At 39.0% G+C, this 22,849-nt stretch overlaps 1 protein-coding gene across 9 annotated transcripts in view; it reads right to left on the bottom strand.

Annotated features, from left to right (window-relative positions):
- Positions 1 to 22,849, bottom strand: part of PRKN (parkin RBR E3 ubiquitin protein ligase) — a 1,238,243-nt gene that overhangs the window by 951,501 nt on the left and 263,893 nt on the right. The window contains exon 6 of one of the 9 annotated variants that reach the window (XR_011465438.1): positions 14,809 to 15,429. The exons of the other annotated variants lie outside the window; for them this stretch is intronic. The gene's annotated coding sequence lies outside the window, so the exon portion shown is untranslated. Of the gene's footprint in view, positions 1 to 14,808; positions 15,430 to 22,849 lie in introns of those variants that run through there. 9 annotated transcript variants of the gene reach the window in all.

The following is a 22,849-nucleotide window of genomic DNA, read 5'->3' on the forward strand; positions in this document are numbered from 1 at the left end:
ATTTATGTTGTTGTTGTTGTTGTTCTTCCCCGTCATCCTCATCACCCAACCTCCTCATACCAGGCAAAAATAAGTGGCAATTGCCCTCCTTTACAACTATGTCTCTGTAACTACTGTTATCCTGCTCTCTTTCAATACTTTATAAAAAAAATTTTGTTTCACAACATCTTCCATATCCTAATTTTCCCCACCTAACTTCCATTTTTACATTTACTGGCAGCTGCCTATTATCTTAAGATTTTCCCCTCTGAGTGATTCTTTTCATAAGTAATTCACTACTACCTCCAAAGTGAACTTGTCTGTAATATAACTGCAATCACTTATACAACCATTACAATTATGGTAACTTAAAATCCCATCTGTGGAACAAAAGATGTTTCCACTGATCACGTTCCTATTGTACATAAGCCGTCCTTAAATATCACAAACCGTAATAGTTTCCTCAGAGCTCCTCCACGGTAAACGCCCCACCTGCATCTCTCTATACGTATGCCTTAGTTAAAAACGACATGTTGTTCACCAGTAAGCATGCCTGTTACTGACTCTTTTACTTTTGTTCAAGTCAGTTCAGTGGAATAAACAGTGAGTCTATTAATATTCTAAACTGGTAATTAATATACAAATCTATCTTCAACAAGAGATTCTTAGACTTCAGATTTAAACACAAATTCAAACTCACAAGAATAAGGAGAACTACATCTACTAGCAGAGCTTCTTCCTTTTTGCCTGAAAACACAGCACAAACCTAAGACACACGTGGGGCCTCCTTGGAGCTGCAGGTCATGCTTAGCGCCTTACCAGTCAAAAATTCTGAATACCAGTTTTCTGAAAAAGCAGCTATATTTTGAAGACTTTTACTGATTTTAATTTTTAGAATTAAACCGAGTTTACCCCATAATTAGCAGTGTTTTCCTCCACTTTAGAGTTATCAGGTTAAATGATAAACACACACCCACGGATGCTAAGGACTGACTATCAATACCAGCCAAGACTAACAAAGCCTTAAAGTCAGGTACATTGAGAACAGTCTCATAAAAGGATAGGGAACAATCTGAAATATAAATCTAAATACATACAGAAATAATTAATAATGAAAATTTGGGGAAAGGTAATGAGGCCAGAATATATTTGTTATATGCTGCATGGTAATTATGAGTTTCCTTCATTTTAAAGATAAGGACAATGGGGTTCAGAGAGGACAAAGAACCCAGTTAGGAAAGTAGAGTAGGAAATAGAAGCAGGATTATAACACTGAATAGCTGGGGGGTCTTTATTTCCAATAAAACATCCCTCGCCTCCCTTCCTTACCACTACTCCGTCTCCAGCACCATTATCAAGGAACCCAGGCATATATCATAGTTAGGCTATGAATATTTCCGGATACGGTATTCTTCCCCTCTGTCATGGGATCTAGTTCTCTCAGCCTATCCTGTTTCTGTAATGAGAAAGCACAGCCAGCACCATGTTAATGGTCTGAGAAATGACTGAAAATGTCACAGAGACGTTTTTGGAATTCACATGCAAGGGAAGCATGCATGACCTGCACATTCCCTTCTGGGATGAGTAAGAAACTAATTTTTTAACCCTCAGTGCAATATATGTTTTAACCCTCCAGAGACAAAACACTTTCATACCACCTCTCTGAGGTTATAGAAAGACATCAGTTATCTGCATCTCATCTATGTCCTGTATTTTATTAAGGCAAAATGAAAACCATTTAACTACTTTCATATTAGCCAGTAATTCCACTAATAAAAAGGTAGGCATAAACAGCAGCCCACAAAAAATTTCTACTGCTTGTTAGCAATCATCAAACTGATAATACCATTAATGGCTTATCGAGTTAATTGCAACAACCTTTCACAGCTCGCTTTGATAAGCTCTTTATCCCACGGAGAACAGCTGTCCAATGTAACTTATCCCAAACATCAAATATGACACACACACTGTTTAAATAACTCTACTCTGCACTTTTTCAGGAGGTTCTTGCCTCACTTTCTCGTCTTCACAGAACTAAGTCCAGGGAACAGCCTTCTCTGCTCATTACTGAGCTTCACACAGACCTGGTGAGGAGGGAGGAAAGCTTATTAAATGCTTTCTTCCATAGATTTTTTTGTGTGAAAATGTATCATTTTTAGAACAGAGGACATTATTTTTAATCTTTTAAAAATAAATATGAATTTTACTAAATTTTCTCTCACTAAAAAAATAAGCTTCAAAACTTTCTCAAAAGTTTATCTTAAATTTTGATATAGATAAAAATAAGTAAGAAAGAGATAGTTCCCTGTGTCCTAGTAAGAATGAAATGTTCCATAGAAATGTGGGGGGAAAGCAATTTCCATAAATTACTACTTTGATCCATCAGTCACATTTTTATTTTAAAAATGTGCCTGCAAGGATGCATTGTACATACAAATACTAGGAAGTATTTCCCAGAGACTGTCAAGCATTAAATATTTGCCTGAATTACATAAATGAAACATTAGTTTTGTCTTGTTTTTTAAACTCTACAGGCTTGTTTCTCAATCTGCAAATGTTACATTAAATGAATATTTTCACCGAATGTGACATAGTCTCTGCTCCTGCCACAATGTGCAAACCTTAGAAACTTCACTAGTGTTTTGAGAAGGGGGTTCTCTTACTCTGTTAATTCCTCTAGTGAGTCTCTTTCACTTTTAAAATTCTACACAATAATTTTATAGTTTTCAACTCAAGCTAAATGATTTTAATGGGATAACTTTGCTATTTAGCAGACACATACTAGATGAAATTTATTGTTTAGTCACTAAGTGGTTTCCGACCCTTTCGGGACCCCATGGACTGTAGCCCACCAGGGTCCTCTGTCCATGGGATTTTCCAGGCAAGAATACTGGAGTAGTTTACCGTTTCCTTCTCCAGGGGATCTTGCCAACCCAGGGATCAGACCCACATCTCCAGCACTGGCTGGTGTATTCCTTACCACTGAGCCACCAGGGAAGCCCACTAGATGAAATTATCCTCAGATAAATATAGAATATACAACTATAGTACTATTATATTTAATCATTTCCCCCCAAGCAGAAGTCCTGTGTGCATGCTAAGTTGCTTCACTTGTGTCCAACTCTTTGTTACAATATGGACTGCAGCCCACTAAGCTCCTCTGTCCATGGGATTCTCCAGGCAATATTCAGTGGGTTGGTGTGCCCTCTCCAGGGCATCTAACTGACCCAGGCAGAAGTCATGATTTTCTAAATGATATACTTGCCTTTTACTCTGTGTCCAGAATTGAGAAAACAACTAACAAGTCCATTTGGGCATGCAGCCCCAGGATAGCCCTGCCTGTCCTTTTACCGATAAGTTACACAAAGGTGTTACTACGTTGGCCCATGTAGCAGAGTGGTAAAGAAGTCACCTGCCAGTGCAGGAGTCACAAGAGACCCAGGTTTGATCCCTGGGTCAGGAAGATCCGCAGGAGAAGGAGGAGGCAACCCGCTACAGTATTCTTGCCTGGGAATTCCACAGACAGAGGAGCCTGGTGGGCTAAACTCCATGGGGCTGCAGAATCAGACACAGCTAATCCACTGAGGAAAGGGAAGTACATGTTATAAAATATGTATAAAAAGAGTTTTAAACGGATGGTGTGAGTGAAACAAAACCCATTAAAAATTATTGTTGCATAAAGACAAAGAATTGAAAATCCAGGAATCCTGAGCTAAGAAAAATAAACAAAAATTTTCTAATACACTTATTTCTCCAACACAGTGTTTACTTGAAGGTTGTGATCATTTTTTTTTATGCTAAAGATTACTGCTCTGAATGAAAGATTTATTTGCTTCCTTAGTGATATTTCTTGAGCTCAGTTTATAAACACAAATCCTCTACCTTTATTGTGAGAAAGCTTTTGCAGCAGTTATGGTGATTCATACAGAGAATTTGAGACACGACTGTATTTTCTCCTATTCACACAGGTAATAAGAAAATAAAACTAATGATCTCTAATACACACACACACACATACACACACAGGGGAGCATCTGTGTGCACACATGTGCATTTCTGTCTTCACACAGTCACTAAGTTTATGAGCCAAAGTGTTTACCTCAAAGCCCCAGCATGAACTGCAGACTTAAAAATTAAACAATAGAACGTTTTGCATGAAAGCTCTGAAATGACATTTTAAATATTTTTTGTGCCATTGCTTCACAAGTGGATTGCCAGGAAGAGCATAGAATAATGAGTCAGTGGTAAGTGTGCCTGGGAGGAAAAGTGATTATTTAAGACTGATCCTTGACTTGGTAGATGCATTCGTTCTGTCCTCCAACAAGGACTGAGTCTGGGTCATTCCACTCCAAACTTCCTTTCGGTGGTAAGGACACAGCAGTTGAATGTGACAGACAAGCCCCTGTAAAACATTCAGTCCAGAGTGGAGGAGACAGAGTCAATGGCACAAGAATATTATTTTATATCCTATTCTCTCTGTAGCAGAGAATTCAGGTAGATCTGTGTGATCAACTGTGCCCAGGGTGTTTAATTCTACAAGAAAGATGTTCTTTGAGCTGGCCCAGGGAAATGCAGCCATGATAAAGCCAGGTTTTGGTATGATAGGAGCGTAGCAGAGGGGTGCAGGCAGGAACTTCCAGGGGTTCAGGCTGGCTGTGGCACAAGCACCCTAACTCTCCATCTCCAGCTGTTCAGGCAATCAAGACCCCGGTACAAGGTGAGATGTCATTTTTAATTTCTATCACAAGTGAAAATTATGAATCCCCAGTAATGGCTCTATCATGATGGAAAATGCTGGAGGTCCCAGTTAAAGAATGAAATGTGAATCCTGGACTTCACTTCCCACACAGCAAGGTGTAGGAAGGATAGCTAACTAACTGCTCTGAGCTTGTCACTAGAAACTTGGACTCTCGGGCCAAAGGTAGTTTCTGAGCACAAAGTTCCCATACAATGAATAAGCTAAATATGAATATGCAACATTCCATATCAGGAGATAGAACTTCAGAGAAGATAAATGACATCAGATATTATACTGCTAATTTGTGGTAAGGCAGGAATTCATACATAAGCCTGTGTGTGTGTGTGTGATAAATCACTTCAGTCATGTCTGACTCTGTGTGACACTATGGACTGTATAGTCTGTCCATGGGATTCTCCGGGCAAGAATCCTGGAGTGGGTTGCCATGCCCTCCTCCAGGGGATATTCCCAACCCGGGGATCAAACACAAGTCTCTTTCATGTCTCTTGCATTGGCAGGAGGGTTCTTTAACAATAGCGCTACCTGGAAACCCACATAAATGCCTTCTAATTATAAGAAGGCATTTTTGTAATTTTTCTCAACTTTTCTCACTCCTCAATACAAAACCTGGGTGGTGGTTTAGTCATTAAGACATATCTGACTCTTTGCCCATTATGGACTGTAAACCACTAGCCTCCTCTGCCTATGGGGTTTCCCAGGCAAGAATACTAGGTGTTGCCATTTGTCGCTCCAGGGGATCTTCCCAGCCCAGGGATTCAACCTGTGTCTCCTGTATTGCAAGCAGGTTCTTTTCTGATTGAGCGATCAGGCAAGCCCAATACAAAACTTAATAACTTAATTGTATGTATTTCCTGCACAGTTCTCTGTGCAAGGAGAGCAGCCCATGGCTGATTTTGTAACAGTGTTTCTCTGCACTGAAATTCGGCCTGCTTTTGTCTTACATTTCTCCCATCTCATGAGTGCCTCTCATTTACCACAAAAGCCACATCCCTGCCAAAGTTTGCTTATGACAAGTTACAGGGGCGTAGCATGACCCGGGATAACGACAAGGAGAGAATCACCGTCATTTCTTGTGCTGACTTTTGTTGACAAAGTTCTGGTGAAAGAATCAAATGGGATGGCATGCTGGGGACCCAGGTTCTTGGCCTGATGATGCTTTTCCACAGTGGGTTCCCCCCACGGTTCCCGCTCTGAGCCAGTTTCAGGAGTGATGTGCAGTCAGCGTTTGGCTGTGAGATGGAGATTTGTGCAGGATGCTGCCTGAGTTAGCAGCTTTACACACAAGCCGGGAATCTACATGGCTGAGCCTCTACTGGAAAGAAATACCAGTGCTCCAAGGAAATATTGATTGTGCCAGCTCCTTCACTCCAAAAATAAACTGGCAGTTTTAGGTAATCAAGGGGTGGGTGCAAGTATTTTTCTTTCCTATCCCCACCTCTCTCTTTTTTTAAGGATAACTTAGCTGTATGGCATTCTAATACAACATAGGACCAAGGTGTGATGGTTTTTATTCATTTTTCTTAGCTTTGTGATTAAGAGTTATTAATGCTTTGCAAGAAAAGCAATCCTATCATTAACCTAACAATATTGGGTTAATTCAAAAGCTGGAAAATATGAAGCATGCCTAATCACACAAATGTGTGTTTCCCATACATCCTAGAGACTTCTTTAATTTCATGAGCTCCTATAAAACCTGTAGAAATCTTATTAATTACTCTTTGCTTTCATAATTGCTTTTTTAAAAATTAAATCTGTCACTTCAAAGAGTAAAAAATGGCAAAAATCTACCTGTACCTAAATTTCTTAAATCTCATTTGTTTGTCCTTCTAAATGTTCTGATCTTTATGTCAAATGCATAATTAGCCTGCAAGGGTATATTAACTATCATCTTAACCATTATCCCACTATGTACGAAATAATTCTTCTGAGTGAAACTTTAATGCTGTTTTGATGAGAGAGATGTGTAAGAGTGTAGTATGATGTACAAAATTCTATAACATATAGATGTTAAACAAGAAACTTCTGAGGACTCAGACAGTATACATTATTTAATTTAAATATTTGGTAACACTATGAGTATCTGCTCTTAACTCTAAATTTTGGATTTATTCATTCCCTTAAAAAAAAAAAGTTAGAATGCCAAGGATGTTTTGGTAAAACCTCACTGCTAACTCATGTAAAAACTGTTTTATAAATGTGGAACTAAGATACTTTAAATAGCTATTTCAAGTAGATTTAATCTGCAACCTAAGTTCATACGGGAAGATAATTTTCTTACTATGTAAATATGACAGCCAGGCTGCAGCACAGTACCAACATCAAGCTCTGTTCACACAGCCCTCCCAGCATCCTACTGGGGAATATGTCATACAGCAAGGTTTCGACTTCCGTACATACCCATAAAAAATCTTCAGTTAACGCTAACCTACATTAGGGCATTGTTTTTATACAGCTAAGACGTTATCTTTCCCCTGGGAATAAATATTGATATTTAGTCAATAACATTTATAGAATGATGATTCTAGAATTGAAATCATCCACTTGGAGAGGAGTATGGATTTTAGGTATTCTGTGTATCTTTATGATATTGTTCTATGCATTTTAACACCTCTCACTTTTTTTAATGCTGCTATTTCATGATATTTTGTTTCGGGTGCTATGGAATAATAAAAAAAAATTTTTAGTCTATGATCTCTTTTCATTCCAGATCCAGTAGGAGAAACCTAGTATTAGCCGAACATCTATTGCCATGAAGACAGTCTTGCATCTGCTGTTTGTACTTTCAGGGGCCTCAGCGTCTTCTCTGTCTAGTTATTCCTGACTTTCATGGATAACAACATCAGCTCAGGCCAGCGTGCCTTACCGTGCAATGAGACCATACACAGCCTTTCCAGAAGCTCGAAGAAGGTCCTTCTAATTTCAGCAGTTTGGGGTTCTTTCCATTTTTGTTCATCTCTGGTAACCATCCTATCTCTGAAAACTATAACCTTTCACAAGCAGGCATAGCAATTCCTCTGCTCCGACTTTCTTGCCTTTAATGACTTTGCTATAGCTGACTTCACGTCTTAATCTCTCTCAGGTCTGGTCTAGTGGAGATCTGGTACTGTCCTAACAAGATCACATACCAGCGTAAGTTCTACCACATAGTTGTTTTCGAGCAGGATCATGTATAGCCACACACTGCACTATAACCTCTACCACCTATACGAGCAGACCGGGCAAACTGTCGATGCCAGTACAGCACAGAATTCAGCAAGTCCGGTACTTGCAGTCACGTGACGGGGAAGATACAGTCACTATCATTAAGTCTGCAGTTTAGTCAAACACATAATGCTACACTGACCTCACACTCTAAACTCCTGGCAATACTTTGTTATACACTTTAGACCAGTCCCTCACTGACACAACAGAAGAATTCTGAGGAAAACCTGCTCTGTAGTTCTACTACGGGTAAAGATATTTTTTACTTAAGAATACGCTTTCGAAGTGGCTTACACAAAGCAACATCATGCTGGGCCTCAAGGGTCAGGCTCATATCTGACCCAGACTTACTGCTGAGCTGTCTCGGACTCTGCGTTTGATCCAGAATCTTAAACACATTAAGAGTAAAAGCTCCGCCGATGTGACTGAGGCTCCGATTGTACATTTCACATCATCCTTCTTTCACTCAAGTTGATTCCAGCCTCGAGGAGGTTGTTCTGGAAGGACCATTCACTACTACTTAAGGTAAACTAGGCAACCTGCTGATGTTTGGTAGGACCAGCAGATTCTTAGAAGAAAAATATTCCAGGATTTATATTAAATCTATAAATATGAATCTATCAACAAGACAATAAAGATGAACTTTAAGGCACACTCTTTTTTATTCCTACATGATTCTATTAACTTCCAGCCCACTAACCTGGAAATATCATAATGTAGAATCTAGACAATATTTCTGTATTTCTAAGATTAGCAAGAGGTATTCAAGATGGCGCTGTGGTAAAAATAAGGAAGCAAGCTTTTATCTAATAAATTCATCTTGTTACTTAAATTGTTTTGTAATACCGGAAACTGCATACCAGTCATATTTTCTTTTCTGAACAGCTTTACCACTAGTTAGAAAAATATCCTTTAAAAACACTTTTAAAGGCATCCTATTAGAAAAGTTTAATATACTGGTACCTCAGATTTAAAAATATAAGTTGCTCACTAAGCCATATATATTTTTCAGATATGAGTATACTGTAATTTTGATACTAATACATATCTAGAGATATAAAACAAAGCTTACTTGGAATTTTTTTAATTTTTTGTCTTTACTAATATAGTATTGAAAGGTATTTTATGTTTGTGTGTGTGCTCAGTTGCTCAGGGCTGCACTCAACATCTGCAGTGATTTGGGGGCCCAAGAAGATAAAGTCTCTCATGGTTTCCCCACCTACTTGTGATGAAGTGTTGGGACCGAATGTCATGATCTTCATTTTTTGAATGTTGAGTTTTAAGCCAGCTTTTTCACTCTCCTCTTTCACTTTCATCAAGAGGCTCTTTAGTTCCTCTTCACTTTCTGCCATAAGGGCGGTGTCATTTGCATATCTGAGGTTATTGATATTTCTCCCGGCAATCTTGGTTCCAGCTTGTGCTTCATTCAGCCTGGAATTTTGCATGATGTACTCTGCATATAAGTTAAACATGCAGGATGACAATATACAGCCTTGATGTATTCCTTTCCCAGTTTGGAACCAGTCTATTGTTCCATGTCTGGTTCTAACTGTTGCTTCTTGACCTGCATACAGATTTCTCTGGAGGCACGTAAGGTAGTCTGGTATTCCCATCTCTTGAAGAATTTTCCACAACTTGTTGTGATCTACACAGTCAAAGGCTTTGGCATAATCAATAAAGCAGAAATAGATGTTTTTCTGGAACTCTCTTGCTTTTTCTATGATCCAACAAAACTTTAAAAAATGTTTTATCATTTTATTGAAATATTGTTAATTTATAATATTTGAGGTGTACAGTGTGGAGAAGGAAATAGCAACCCACTTCAGTATTCTTGCTTGGAAAATCCCATGGGCAGAAAAGCCTGGCAGGCTGCAGTCCATGGGGTTGCAAGAGTTGGACATGACTTAGCGACTACACCACCATCACGAGGCGTACAGCAAAGTGATTCAGTTATATAAATATATATATATATATATATTTCAGATTGTTTTCCATTATAGATTATTACAAGATATTGAATATAATTCTCTGTGCTTTATAGTAGGTCCTTGTTATTTATCTATTTTATGTATAGTAGTCTGTATACGTTGGAAGAAGGCAATGGCACCCCATTCCAGTACTCTTGCCTGAAAAATCCCATGGACGGAGGAACCTGGTGGGCTGCAGTCCATGGGGTCACGAAGAGTCGGACCTGACTGAGCGACTTCACTTTCCCTTTTCACTTTCATGCATTGGAGAAAGAAACGGCAACCCACACCAGTGTTCTTGCCTGGAGAATCCCAGGGACTGGGGAGCCTGGTGGGCTGCCATCTATGGGGTCACACAGAGTCGGATACGACTGAAGCGACTTACCGGCAGCAGCAGCAGCAGTCTGTATATGTTAATCCAAAATTCACACCTCCCTATCTTTCCCTTTGATAACCCTAAATTTGTTTTCTATGTTTGTGAGTCTCTTTTGCTAACAAGTTCATTTGTAACTTTTGTTTATATTCCACATACATGTGCCACAAATAGCATTCATTCATTCTTTTTTATGGCCATGTGTATACTCCCATATCTTTTATCTGTTCATCTGACGATGAACATCTAGGTTGCTTTCGTGTCTTGTCTATTGCAAATAGTGTTGCTATGAACACTGAAGTCCACGTATGTTTTTGATTTAGAGCTTTCCCTGGATATATTGTAGTGACTTGAAATGATGCTTAAATGTCCTTTTATTCCATTTTATTAAAAAATACTTAAGCATTTGTGGAATAATCCCTCAAAGTATAATGATGATAATATGCTTGCTCATGAACCTTTTTTGTTTCTCATTGTAGAACTAGAAAAGATTAGGTGGTTTTATGAGTAGGTGCAAATCAAAAATATTCTGTTACTTCAAAGTGAGATAGAGACTTCCTTCCTCTTAGAAAAGTCCTGGGCAAAAATAGATACATGAGCTTAGATACAGAAATATATGTCCCTCTAAATTACCCTTATCATGGAGTAACCACCAGCTGAAACATTTTTAAGGTTAACTGTGTACTCAGTGGAATTTTAACAACTTGTTTAGTCACCAGCCCAAGAGAGTCTATATATTGCAATGTGTACAGCGTTTGACTTTCTCTTTCTCTTTTCAGAGGTATCATTTGGGAAACTCAAAATAAGTCATCATAGTGCCATTGTAGATAAAGGGCTTCTCAGTGGAAACGGCATTTGTGATATATCCAAAAACCTTATCTCATCAAGTCTCAGTGAAACATATTCATTTTGCTTTTTCAAAAGAAATACATTTTACTTTCATAAAATTAACTTACAGAGAACACTCCAATTCAGTTTAAATTCTATATGCAAGAAATAAAGCCGATAACTTGAGGAACACAAAATTAGACTACAATGTTACTGTTGTCATAATAAATACACTTAAATGATTTATATGTTTAAAGTTTAATCGAAAATATCTGCGTCTCATTTTTCTGGGTAACTAACTGGACATCCTATATTATACATGGTCCTGTGACATTTGAACAGAAGTCAGTGGTTTCTCTATTTATTTGATCTAATGTTTGTTTGCAGTGGAAAGATAACAAAGTATCTGGATTTGAGTGCTGAGCCTTCATTTAATCCATGTGTTTCCTCAATCTGGGCTTCCCGGGTGGCTCAGGTGGTGAAGAATCCTCCTGCAGTGCAGGAGACCTGCGTTCGATCCTTGGGTTGGGAAGATTCCTTGTAGAAGGAAATGGCAACTCACTGCAGGATTCTTGCCTGGAGAACTCCGTGGACAGAGGAACCTGATGGGCTACAGTCTATGGAGTTGCAAAGAGTTGGACACAACAGAACGACCAGCACTTTCACTTTCTATCTCAGCCCACTGTGTAATTCCATCACTGTAGTAACTGTCCTGCCAGGAAGCATCCAGAAGTAATTTCTGTGATGTTATTCTTCTTTGCTCAAACTCATGTCCATTGAGTTGACAGTGTCATCCAACCCTCTCATCCTCTGTCACCCTGTTCTCCTCTTGCCCTCAATGTCGTTGAATAATTCAGGGCATGATCTTCATTTAGTAACTGCTCAAAAAGTCAAGGAAAAGCAGCAAACTTGAAAGATTAAAGGACAGATGAAGGATCTAAACCATGTCTGAGGCCAAAGTCAACATCAGTAATTCTGAAACATTTGTTCCAATAAACTCTTTTTGCCTAAGCCAGTTTGAGTTGGATTTCTACTTCTTGCAGTTTAAAGAGCTCTAGCTAATACACTGTCTGTGTGCGTATGGCAGTACTGGGTTTTCTGATGTAGATGAAAGTGAATAAGCAAAAGACAAGTAAACATACATGGGCCTTGCTTCTGGGAATTTAACTTTTGATTAAAGAGACAAGCTCTACCACAGTGAAAAATCGAAAGATTTCTATCCATGGTATCTTCCTGTTGCTGTTAAGGAGGTCGAGAAAAGCTCCTGACTTTCTACTACTATGTGGATCTTATCACTGACCCTCCATGCTGGTGAACTCTGCCCCTTAACATTTATTAAGGCAAAGAATAAACTCTGCAGTTGACAAGTAAAATTTTTCTCAGATTTGAGGAAAATAAAACAGAAAGTGATTCAGTGTGAATCACATTATTTTAAAAGTTATATTCAATGCTTAACTGCATCAATACATCAATACAATCAAGACCCCAGAATGTTATGTAATAAAATGTGAAGAGCATATAAATGGTTTCCAGACACAAGAGATGTAGGTTCAATCCCTGGGTCGGGAAGATTCCCTAGAGAAGGAAATAGTCCTGTATTTTTGCCTGGAAAATTCCATGGGCAGAGGAGCCAGGTGGGCTACAGGCCATGGGGTCACAGAGTCAGCCATGACTGAGCACACAGTTTCCTAACATCTGATTCACGGAGGCTTTTTTTATGTGACTAAAGCTTCATAACGTTGATTTCATTTTTTCAAAATTTATTATCAGATGGTAATAATTATAGTAATCAAAAAGAATACCTACATATATATATATATTCTGTTATTAAAAGTAAAACAGCATCAAATGGATCTTTTAACTTTATGAAGATTTTTTTTCCCTTGGTGTTGAGAGAAACCAATATTCAGACCTGCTTTTCTTCCTTCATTAAATGAACCTAGACTCTGACTACATTAAGTAATGAGGTAAATGCCTTTCTCCTGCCTGCTCCAAGTGGTCCTTACTTATTCTTCAGATGTTCTGTTTAGCTGGGATTTTCCTCGTGATAATCTTTAAAAAAAAAGGGAACTAATTCATTGCATAGACTAAAAATAAATGAAAGAGACAATATAATTTTCTGTTTAGGCAAACTACATTTCTTCACATGGCAATATAAACATGCTTACCAGGAGGCAGCATGACAAATGTGACGCTGAAAATTATCTAAGGGAACTTCTGTGGAGAAGAGGGTATAAAAACAGCATTTTCCCTCTCCAACAAACATTCTAAAACAACCCAGGAGGAAGGAGAAAGTAAAACACAAACTATTTGTTCTCATTTTGTTTGTGAAACTCAGGGACAGCTGCATCTCCAGCCTCCAAAATGAACGTAAAGACCACAAAGCAGTAGGCGTCAAGAAGGAGCTGTGCAGAGGGGGCCACAGGTATTCTGAGAGAGTATGGAAAACACTGGAGTCAAAACAAGGAATGCGGCTAAAAGCAAAGGTGGCCTCCCTGTGCCTGGTTTGGTCTGGACAAACAGAGAAGACCAGATCTCCCACATAGCAGGCGAATTCTTTATCTTCTGAGCCACCAGGGAAGCACAACGGAGAAGACAGGCAAAAATTAATAAACACACAGGTGATAACTGAAAGAAGCAAAACATGTTTACATTTTTTAGGAAGAAAAGAAATGAAAGAAGACTTGAACCTGCGTGTTGAAAAGACACCTTGCAAACCAAGGAAAATGACTTAGACTCCTCAACAAAAATAATGTTCTAATAAATTGACTGCTTTCAGAGCCGAAGGAGTATCTCTCCGGCAGGCAAGCAGAATGATCGAGTCACTTATAGGAGGAAATACGGCAGATTGATCTGTTACTTCTCCACATCAACACACAGCATCAAAAATCTCCTAGAGGAAAGCGTGATCCAAGAACTTTTTACAGAAACTGGCCTTCAGTACAAAGGTAACACATTGTGTTATATATATATATATATATATATATATTGCTGTTGTTGTTGTTCTTTAATCACTAAATTGTGTCTGATTCTTTGTGACCCAATGGACTGCATCACACCAGGCTTCCCAGTCTTGAACATTTCCCAGAGTTTGCTCAAAATCATGTCCATTGAGTCGGTGATGCCATCCAACTACCTCATTCTCTGTCGCCCACTTCTCCTCCTGCCCTCAGTCTTTCCCAGTATCAAGGTCTTTTCCAATGAGTCAGCTCTTCATATCAAGTAGCCAAAGTACTGGAGCTTCAGCTTCAATAACAATCCTACCAGTGAATACTCAGGGTGATTTCCTCTAGGATTGACTGATTTAATCTCCTTTTGTCTAAGTGACTCTCAAGAGTCTTCTCTAGCACCACAGTTTGAAAGCATTAATTATTCAGCACTCAGCCTTCTTTACGGTCCAACTCTCACATCTGTACATGACTCCTGGAAACACCATACCTTGGACTAAACGCCTTTGTCAGCAAAGTAATGTCTCTGCTTTTTAATATGCTGTCTAGGTTTGTCATAGCTTTATATGTGGACCCTGTGAAATTTCCCTGAAGAAAATGGTAGAGAAAAATCTTCTACCTAAGAGATTATTGGGGAAACAATGGCAATTGTTACTAGTGGTAAGAAATGAAGATTATTTAATGACAGAATTAATAGTAAGATGATCATGGATATGACAGAAAAAGGAAGAGTTTAATATATTTTGTCCAACAATGTAAAATGGTATTCTTTCTTTAAATATGAGGTGGAACAGGAGACACAGGTGGACAGCAAAGGAAGCACATTTCAAAATAAAAGGAAAAACCTCCTTTCCCAAGTTCTTATGAAAGAAAACACATATTAGGTCATAATTTTTTAAAAAATAAACTAATTTCAAAGATGGAAATACTATCACAAAATTCTCTGGTCACAATGCAATGCACCCAGAAATTAATATACAAAAATAACCTACAGGCTGTTACTTTCAAATTATTCTTTTAATTAGATCTTGCATCTAATAGAAAATCCAGAGTGAAATCACAGAATATACTCAAAGTATTGATAAGGAAACACTACATATCACAACTCATGATATGCAGGTAAAGCAATACTCAGGGGGAAAAAAAAAAAAAAAGCTTCAAAGTGAAAAGTTAAAGTGTTAGCCGTTCCATGGTTTCCAACTCTTTGCAAACCCATAGACTGTAGCCTTGGTCCATGGGATACTGCAGGCAAAAACACTGGAGTGAGTTGCCATTCCCTTCTCCAGGGGATCTTCCTGATCCAGGGATTGAACCTGGGTCTCCCGCTTTGCAGGCAGATTCTTTACCACCTGAAGTACCAGGGAAGTGTCAAAGCTTAAAAAAAAAAAAAAAAAGTATTAATAAAAATAAGAAATAAAAATCATGTATTCATACCAAGGTGCTCTAAAAGAACACAGAACTATGATTAAATATATGCAACGATACAACACTTTATAAAAAAAAAAAAAAAGTGGAAGAAAGAAATCCTAAGAGAGAATCAGAATTAACTGAGTTAGAAATGAATAAAAATAGCAGAAACAGCATATAAATTAAAAAAATCTCTAGCAGGGAATAATCTATCCTAAATAAACTTTTGGCTACTATCATCAAGAAAAAGAAAATGAAAATATATAAAATTGAAATAAGGTCCAGCAACAGATACAAAGAAGACAGAAGCAACAAACAACTATTATATGCAATTCCTTTCACACAAAATTAATACTCTGAGCCAAATGGATGATCTATTTTAGAAAATAAAATACTTCAAAACTGAATCAAGACACAAAATCTAAGCAGACCAACTTCCAAAGAAGCAAGTAGTCATTTTTGGTTGGATATTTCTATAACTAGTTTTAAGACAACTTTAAAGATTATTATGGGCTTCCCTGGTGGCTCAGCTGGTAAAGAACCCACCTGCAACATAGAAGACCTGGGTTCAATCCCTGGGTTGGGAAGATCCCCTGGAGAAGGGAAAGGCTGACCACTCCAGTATTCTTCCCTGGGGAATTCCAGAAACTGTATAGTCCACAGGGTCACAAAGAGTCAGACACGACTGAGCAACTTTCACTCTCACTTTCAAAGATCATCACAGAGTATTTCAAACAGTACATATTCCAGTGGGTACACAAAATGCAAGACAGAGCCACCTGAACACAAGCCCACTCATTCCCTCCCCTCATCTCTCACCCCTCCACTCTCTTGGTAAAACAAAGGCAGACCTCTCACTTTTGAGAACCATTGCTATAAATCACCTGCTCAGGGTGTAAGACTCTCTAAGGCAACCAAAGGGGAAAAAAAAAGAAAGGAAAAGAGACAAAACGGGATATCTACTCAGCTTCCTTGAATCAAAGCATGATAAATCCAGAGCAGAGTTTAACATCTTACCCTGCTGTGTGTATAATTCTCTCACAAGGTGTTAGATAAGGAGTATTTTGGGCGGAGTTGGGGTATTCTGAATTCAAACACCCAAGCTGATCTCATCCAGTCTCAGGGATCTGTACTTAAACTCCCAGATGGATACCGTTTTTCTCCCTTGTGCCTGTATTCTCCATGGAGCAGTCGGATTTCTCCTTCTCAACACTGAGTGAGGTCATGTCAGCAGGCCCCCCGCCGCCTGCGCTCTCCCTTCCCAGAGCCCCTCTGCGCTCTCCTTACTCACGGTACACGAACGCCCTTTGCTGTGCTGTTCCCTTCACCTGACACTGTCCTCCCTTGCCGTCATGGGCCTCGTCTCCTCACCTCTCCCAGATGCCCACTCAGATGCCTTGTTTACAACTGAACCCTCTAATTCCTGGCCCCCAGCATGTTTAAATCTATAGTCTGTGTTACCATCTGAAACATTGATTGTATTTTACAGAATGACCTTGTTTATTTTCAACCTTCCTCCTTTAAAAGCATGCTCCAAGGGACCAAGGATAACAGTTTGCCATTGGTTTATAGCTGAATTTGTTCTTGGTTACTTGGTCGCTAAGTCGTGTCTGACTCTTGGTGACCTCGTGGACTGTAGCTTGCCGGCTCATCTGGCCGTGGGATTTCCCAGGCAAGATTACTGGACTGGGTTGCCATTTCCTTCTCCATTAGAGCTGAATATCTCAGTACCTAAAACAGTGCCTGACACAAAACAGGTGCTCAGTAACATCTGTTGCATGAATAGGGAATTGTTATCTGTATCTATTGATCACTGTATTTATCTGTTGTTACTGACCATTACTGGATTCAAGCTTATGGGGAAGCAAGAGTTGACTGCCTACCCATAAGCCTGAATCCAATAATGGGTGGGTAGGGGGACTCATGCAGAGGCAAGAATACACTGAGGGCTTCCTTCCCAGGTCAAAACAGTGGTGAAGAACCACCTGCCAATGCAGGAGACATATGAGACGCAGGTTTGATCCCTGGGTCAGAAAGATCCCTCAGAGAAGAAAATGGCAACCGACTCCAATATTCTTGCCTAGAAATCCCATCAGCCGCGGAGACTGGTGGGCAACACTTCATGGGGTTGCAAAGAGTCAAGGTTACAAAGACTTAAGGACCAGGCACCAAGCGTACACTGTGGCATAGAGGACAGAAAGGGATCGGGTCACAAGGCACCACAAGCTTGGAGGGGAAGGGGAGGGTGGCTGCGATTAGCGAAAATGGCAAGACGGTGACACGAGGCTGGAGAAACCACCAGGGTTTGTTGGAAGACTGGGAGAGGTCTTTGGAGCATTTAAGGGTATGAGCTCAGGTTGCTTCTGAAGGCTGCACAGAGCTGACAGCTGGGACATGAGCTAGGAGGACACAGAAAGAGCAGGAGATGGGTCATGAAGTGATCCGCCAGGAGCAAGGCTGCTGGCTCCCTCGGTGACAGGAGCCCACTTTGTCCCTCATTCACCATCTTTTAACATCTGTGTAGTCTGCTACTTCTAAATACCCTTCTCTATCCAAGAACTCTCAGTTGCCAAGGTTGTTTTTTTTCTCATGGTATCATGCACAACTGTCCACTCCATGATTCTGCCTAGCATTCATTCCAGTAGCTTTCACTGTCTTAATGGATAGAGGTTTTTGGCAATTCGCTGCTGCATTTGTCAGTTGGGGGGGCGGGAATAAAACACAACACACAAACTAATAAAATATCTTCATAAGCAGAGTCCAGTGCATGCTTCTCTTCACCAATCTTCATGTAAATAAAACAGAAACGAAGTTGGGGACCGTACCTACATTATTAACTCAAGAAGTGATATCTGTTTAGGACTGGATGAGCCAACGTGTCATAAAGAAAGAATAATGTATTAATAAATGTGCCTGAACATGCCCAAGCACAAAGGTCAGCCACCACCCACCCACCGTGTCTTTGTTGGGAGCGTATGAAGGCTTTAAGAAATGACTCAGAAAAGGGACAAAGCACAGATTCTTCTGACACCTCTTTCAAAAACTCCAAAATTAGCCTGCAAATGGGAACATTGTTCAGGGACATTTTCCAGCTGTAGATTTTCTGTTACTCCTGAGACATACCAAGTCATTCTAAGTCTTTCATAAAGTGGTACAAAAAGGTTCAATTCATAAAATGGCAAACCTGGCCTTCCACATTGTGGGAGCAAACGTAATAATGTACATTAGATAAACTTATACTGTTATCACTGCAAATGTCAAGCTCATTACAGCAGATGTTTCAACGGAAAATCACTACCCATTAAAATCAAATAACCAATATGCCCTGAACTTACCATTTGATTTAATGCGTCAACTTCAATGCCCACGGGAGTCAGTCAGAACTGTCTGCTGTGTAATTGTCACAGGATTGGTATGTAACAAAGAATTAAGTTTCAATTATTATCACCTGCTAGTTGTGATCATTAATAGAATGTGAATGAATAGCTAATTAGTAACAAAACACTTGGACAATTTTGTGCCTATTTTTGGGAGAATCATTCAAATTTGAAAAATAGATGACATCACTGGTAAGAAAAACAAATATTCGCTATAGAAAATAAGGAAAAGAGACAAGTGATTTGGTAATGTCATGCTAGAGCATAACTCGGATAAATACCCTCTGACTGTCTTGGAAAATGTGACTTGATTATGTAACAGAAAATGTTACTGTGTTTTCTATTCATTAGAAGTAGACCCAAACATTTTATACTTCTTAAAATTAGGGTTCCTATTTTCTTAAAAAAAAATAAAGTTATATAATTTGCATCTTTATCTGGTTGAAAAGCTAACCCCAAGTTAAGCTTTATTATTCTGTGGGATGTTAGCCATTACAATATCCAAGTTACTGACATTACTTCAGTGTTCCTTTTTAATCTTTGACTGTATAAAGTTTCTTCATATCCTGTTTTGAACTAGTTTTGTCCCCCTGCTGTTTCCCTCATTAATTAGTTACATATTGATCTTATGGAAATGTAGTCAGCATTCCATTAGAAAATGATCTAAAACTAGTCAAGGAATTATGTGAAAAAATTAGAAAAGTTGCAGCTGTTTTCAGCAAAAGATAATATTCAAATCTCCCTGAAAGTATCTATATTGAGAAAACAAAATTCAATTGAACACTTAGCTTAAAATGAAATTTTGAAAGAATGTTTGTCAAAAGTTATACTGGTAACATCTTAAAAATATGAATTATTTCAAAAAGGCATCTGCAAAATAACCTCAAGATGGTACTGCTGCTACTGCTGCTGCTGCTAAAGTCGCTTTAGTCGTGTCCAACTCTGTGCAACCCCAGAGATGGCAGCCCACTAGGAATTATTGATAGTGGCATGTATTTGTGAAAACCAGATATAACTCACATTTCTAAAGCAGGATAAGCAATTTTCAAATTAGTAGGTCATGCTTGGCCTTTAAACAATGCTATTCTAGCCATAATTTGCAGTACTGTTCTGGATAAAGGGATAAGGAGAAACAAGAATACTTAAAGTAATTTATGAGTAAAGAGTTACACTGTGAAGTCCTGGACAGGCTGGTAAACATACTTCAGAGTGGAAGGCTCATTTTTTCATAAAGATCCTGTAGATCACAATTTATGTTTGAGCACGATCTAAACAGCCTGGAAGCATTTGAAGTTTACTTATTATCTTTGCTATGTAGATAACCCTATGTTCTTGCTTTGTACATCTCTCATTTTTACTTTTACTTGAGCCCCACTTCACAGATAAATTATTACAATAAATTCTCATTCTCTCCCCCACCCCCTGCTGAGATTGTGTTCTATCTCACCAAATAGATTCCCCGAAATTTATTTAACAGATAAAGGTAATAATTTGCACTGATGAGGATAATCCACATCACGAATTTGTGGTATGCCTGCCATTCCTCCCTTTTTCCGGAAACCAGTGCCCCTTCCGTCTTCAGCAGCACACTCCCACACCCAGCCCATTCTGTCTTAGTGTGACTATTAACAATGGTTTAACACAATGAAACTGCTAAGTTTGTAGGTCAAATAAGACATCATGGAAAATCAACAAATTCATGAGGCTCAACTCATATAACTCTTTTAAGTTCACTAACTTAATCCAATGTTTTATCAAGTAAGTTATTTAAAGCTTTATTACAAGTTACATATTAAGTCTTTCAAGTGGGAGAAGAAAACCTTTAGTTCCTTTAAACTATACACATAAAATGAATTTAACATGTAAACAAGGATGCTCAGCATAGTACCTGGAAACAGCTCTTACAGGAGATAATTCAAAGAAGTTAAAATCAATCCCATAGCAAGTAAAATCAACTTTCCCTCCAAGTATTCAGTCACACAGGAGCAAAAACACAGAGTGACATTTGCTTTTTACAGGGTCTATGCAACCATGCTGCTATAAGGGGAAGAAATAAGATAAGCTGATTTTATTTTCACCAGTGGAAAAGTTTTCGATAGAGCAGCTTTCATCGACTCAGCACAGCTAACAAAGTAACATTACCATTGAAAACAAAATAACACATTAGCTGTACAATCCAGGCATTCTGTTTTCAGAAAGAACTTCCCTAACACTTCTCTCTTTAGAGAACCCTGAATGCATGCTGCTTGTGAAAGAAAACCTTCCTGCTGATCTTTCTGCTCCTACAGAGACAAATGGCTGAGAATAAAGTCTCTTTCTTTCTTTCTGTTCACCTGGCGACCCATGGTGTGGCGAATGTCTGGGCCCAGGCTGGCAGGAAGTTTTTTACCCCATCATCTGGAAGTGGTCCACAGTACCACGCCCTGGCCACTCTGTCCCAACTGGACAGCTTTCAAAGCTGAATCCAGAAACTGACTAAAAAAAAAAATCTCTGTAAAAGGTGCAAGTGAACCGCCACTCACTGTTCAAATGGAAAGTCCACTCCCTCGTTCTGGCTGTGTTTCCCCCGCCCCTCATTTTGGAAGGGGTGAAGGAATGCCCTTGCCAATTTGTTTCATGATTGAAAATCAGGGCTGCTGCTGTCCCCTTTGCCAAAAACTCTCCTTTCGTTTTCCTTCCCACTGTCAGCAAGCCGGCCCCGGAGGAGTGCACAAGGCCTATCAACGAAGAAAACGAACAGAGGTGATTGAAACCGAAGATTTTTTCCCCTGTAATTTTAAGGGCACTCTATGAATCACTCCCTTTGTGGTTCCCTTCCCAAACACATGTGTGCTAAGTCTCTTCAGTCACATCCAACTCTTTGCGACACTATGGACTGTAGCCCACCAGGCTCCTCTGTCCATGGGATTCTCCAGGCAGGAATCCTGGAGCGGGTGGCCATGCACTCCTCCAGGGGATCTTCCCGACCCAGAGATCAAACCCGAGACTCTTATGTCTCCGGCATTGGCGGCAGGTTCTTTAACACTAGCACCACCTGGGAAGGACACTCCCAAACACTCCCTTTGAAGAATCTAAGCCAGGAGACCTACCCTTAGTGATCTGCACACTACCATGGAGCCCGGCTGTCCTCCACCACAGACGGGAGATGGGGAAAGATTCAAGGGAACCCACTCCCTGCTCAAACCAGCAGAAGTTAAGGCTCATGACGAGGGACCCGGGGAGAGAAGAGGGGATGAGAGAAGAACTGACACCCTCTCTCAAGCAAAGCTGAAAACAGTGATTCTGACCTATTTCCTTAAATTGGGATTGTGAGGGAGGGAAAAAGATCAAGTTACAGAAAAATGGAAAGGAGAGAAATGAACATATTTATACAGCCCTCTGAGGTCTTTCTTGTAATGATCTACCTGAAACCATGTATTTAAAATTACAATCCTTTTTCTAAGAGAAATATTGTAAAACTAGTCTTTAAAAACACAATTTTCATGGGTGTTTTTCAAAGTAAACATTAAATGCCAGTTAAAAAAAATCTGTTACGTATTTTAAAATGTGTTTCAAAACAAATGTGAATCTTACATTAAAAGACACAATTATGTTAATGAGGAAAACAAAATATATTAACAAAATAGAAAATCTTGACATCTGTGTGTGACTCATATCAGAATGACTATTAGTTAATCACTAACAAAGGTACTTTCTACATAAAAGATTGCTTAAATAGAACTGTATAAGAAACTAGGATTTTTTAATTAAGCTTAACATCATGTAACAGATGTTAGGTTTTTCTTCTCTACCCCAAGGAGGACTGTAATACTGTTTCAGATGACAGTTCTCAATGGTGCAATGTGTGTGATAAATTATAGAAGCTAAAACATAGCATTATTATTTAATAATCCATTTTAAATATCACTATCATTTAAATACCACATACAAGAAAAAATGGTATACATTTGGGAATAAAAATACACAACGAAGAAAAGCAAAACAAAAAACCACAAGCAAGACTCAGATTT

The sequence above is a fragment of the Bos mutus genome, chromosome 9 (assembly GCF_027580195.1).
Source record: "Bos mutus isolate GX-2022 chromosome 9, NWIPB_WYAK_1.1, whole genome shotgun sequence".
NCBI classification, from domain to species: domain Eukaryota; kingdom Metazoa; phylum Chordata; class Mammalia; order Artiodactyla; family Bovidae; genus Bos; species Bos mutus.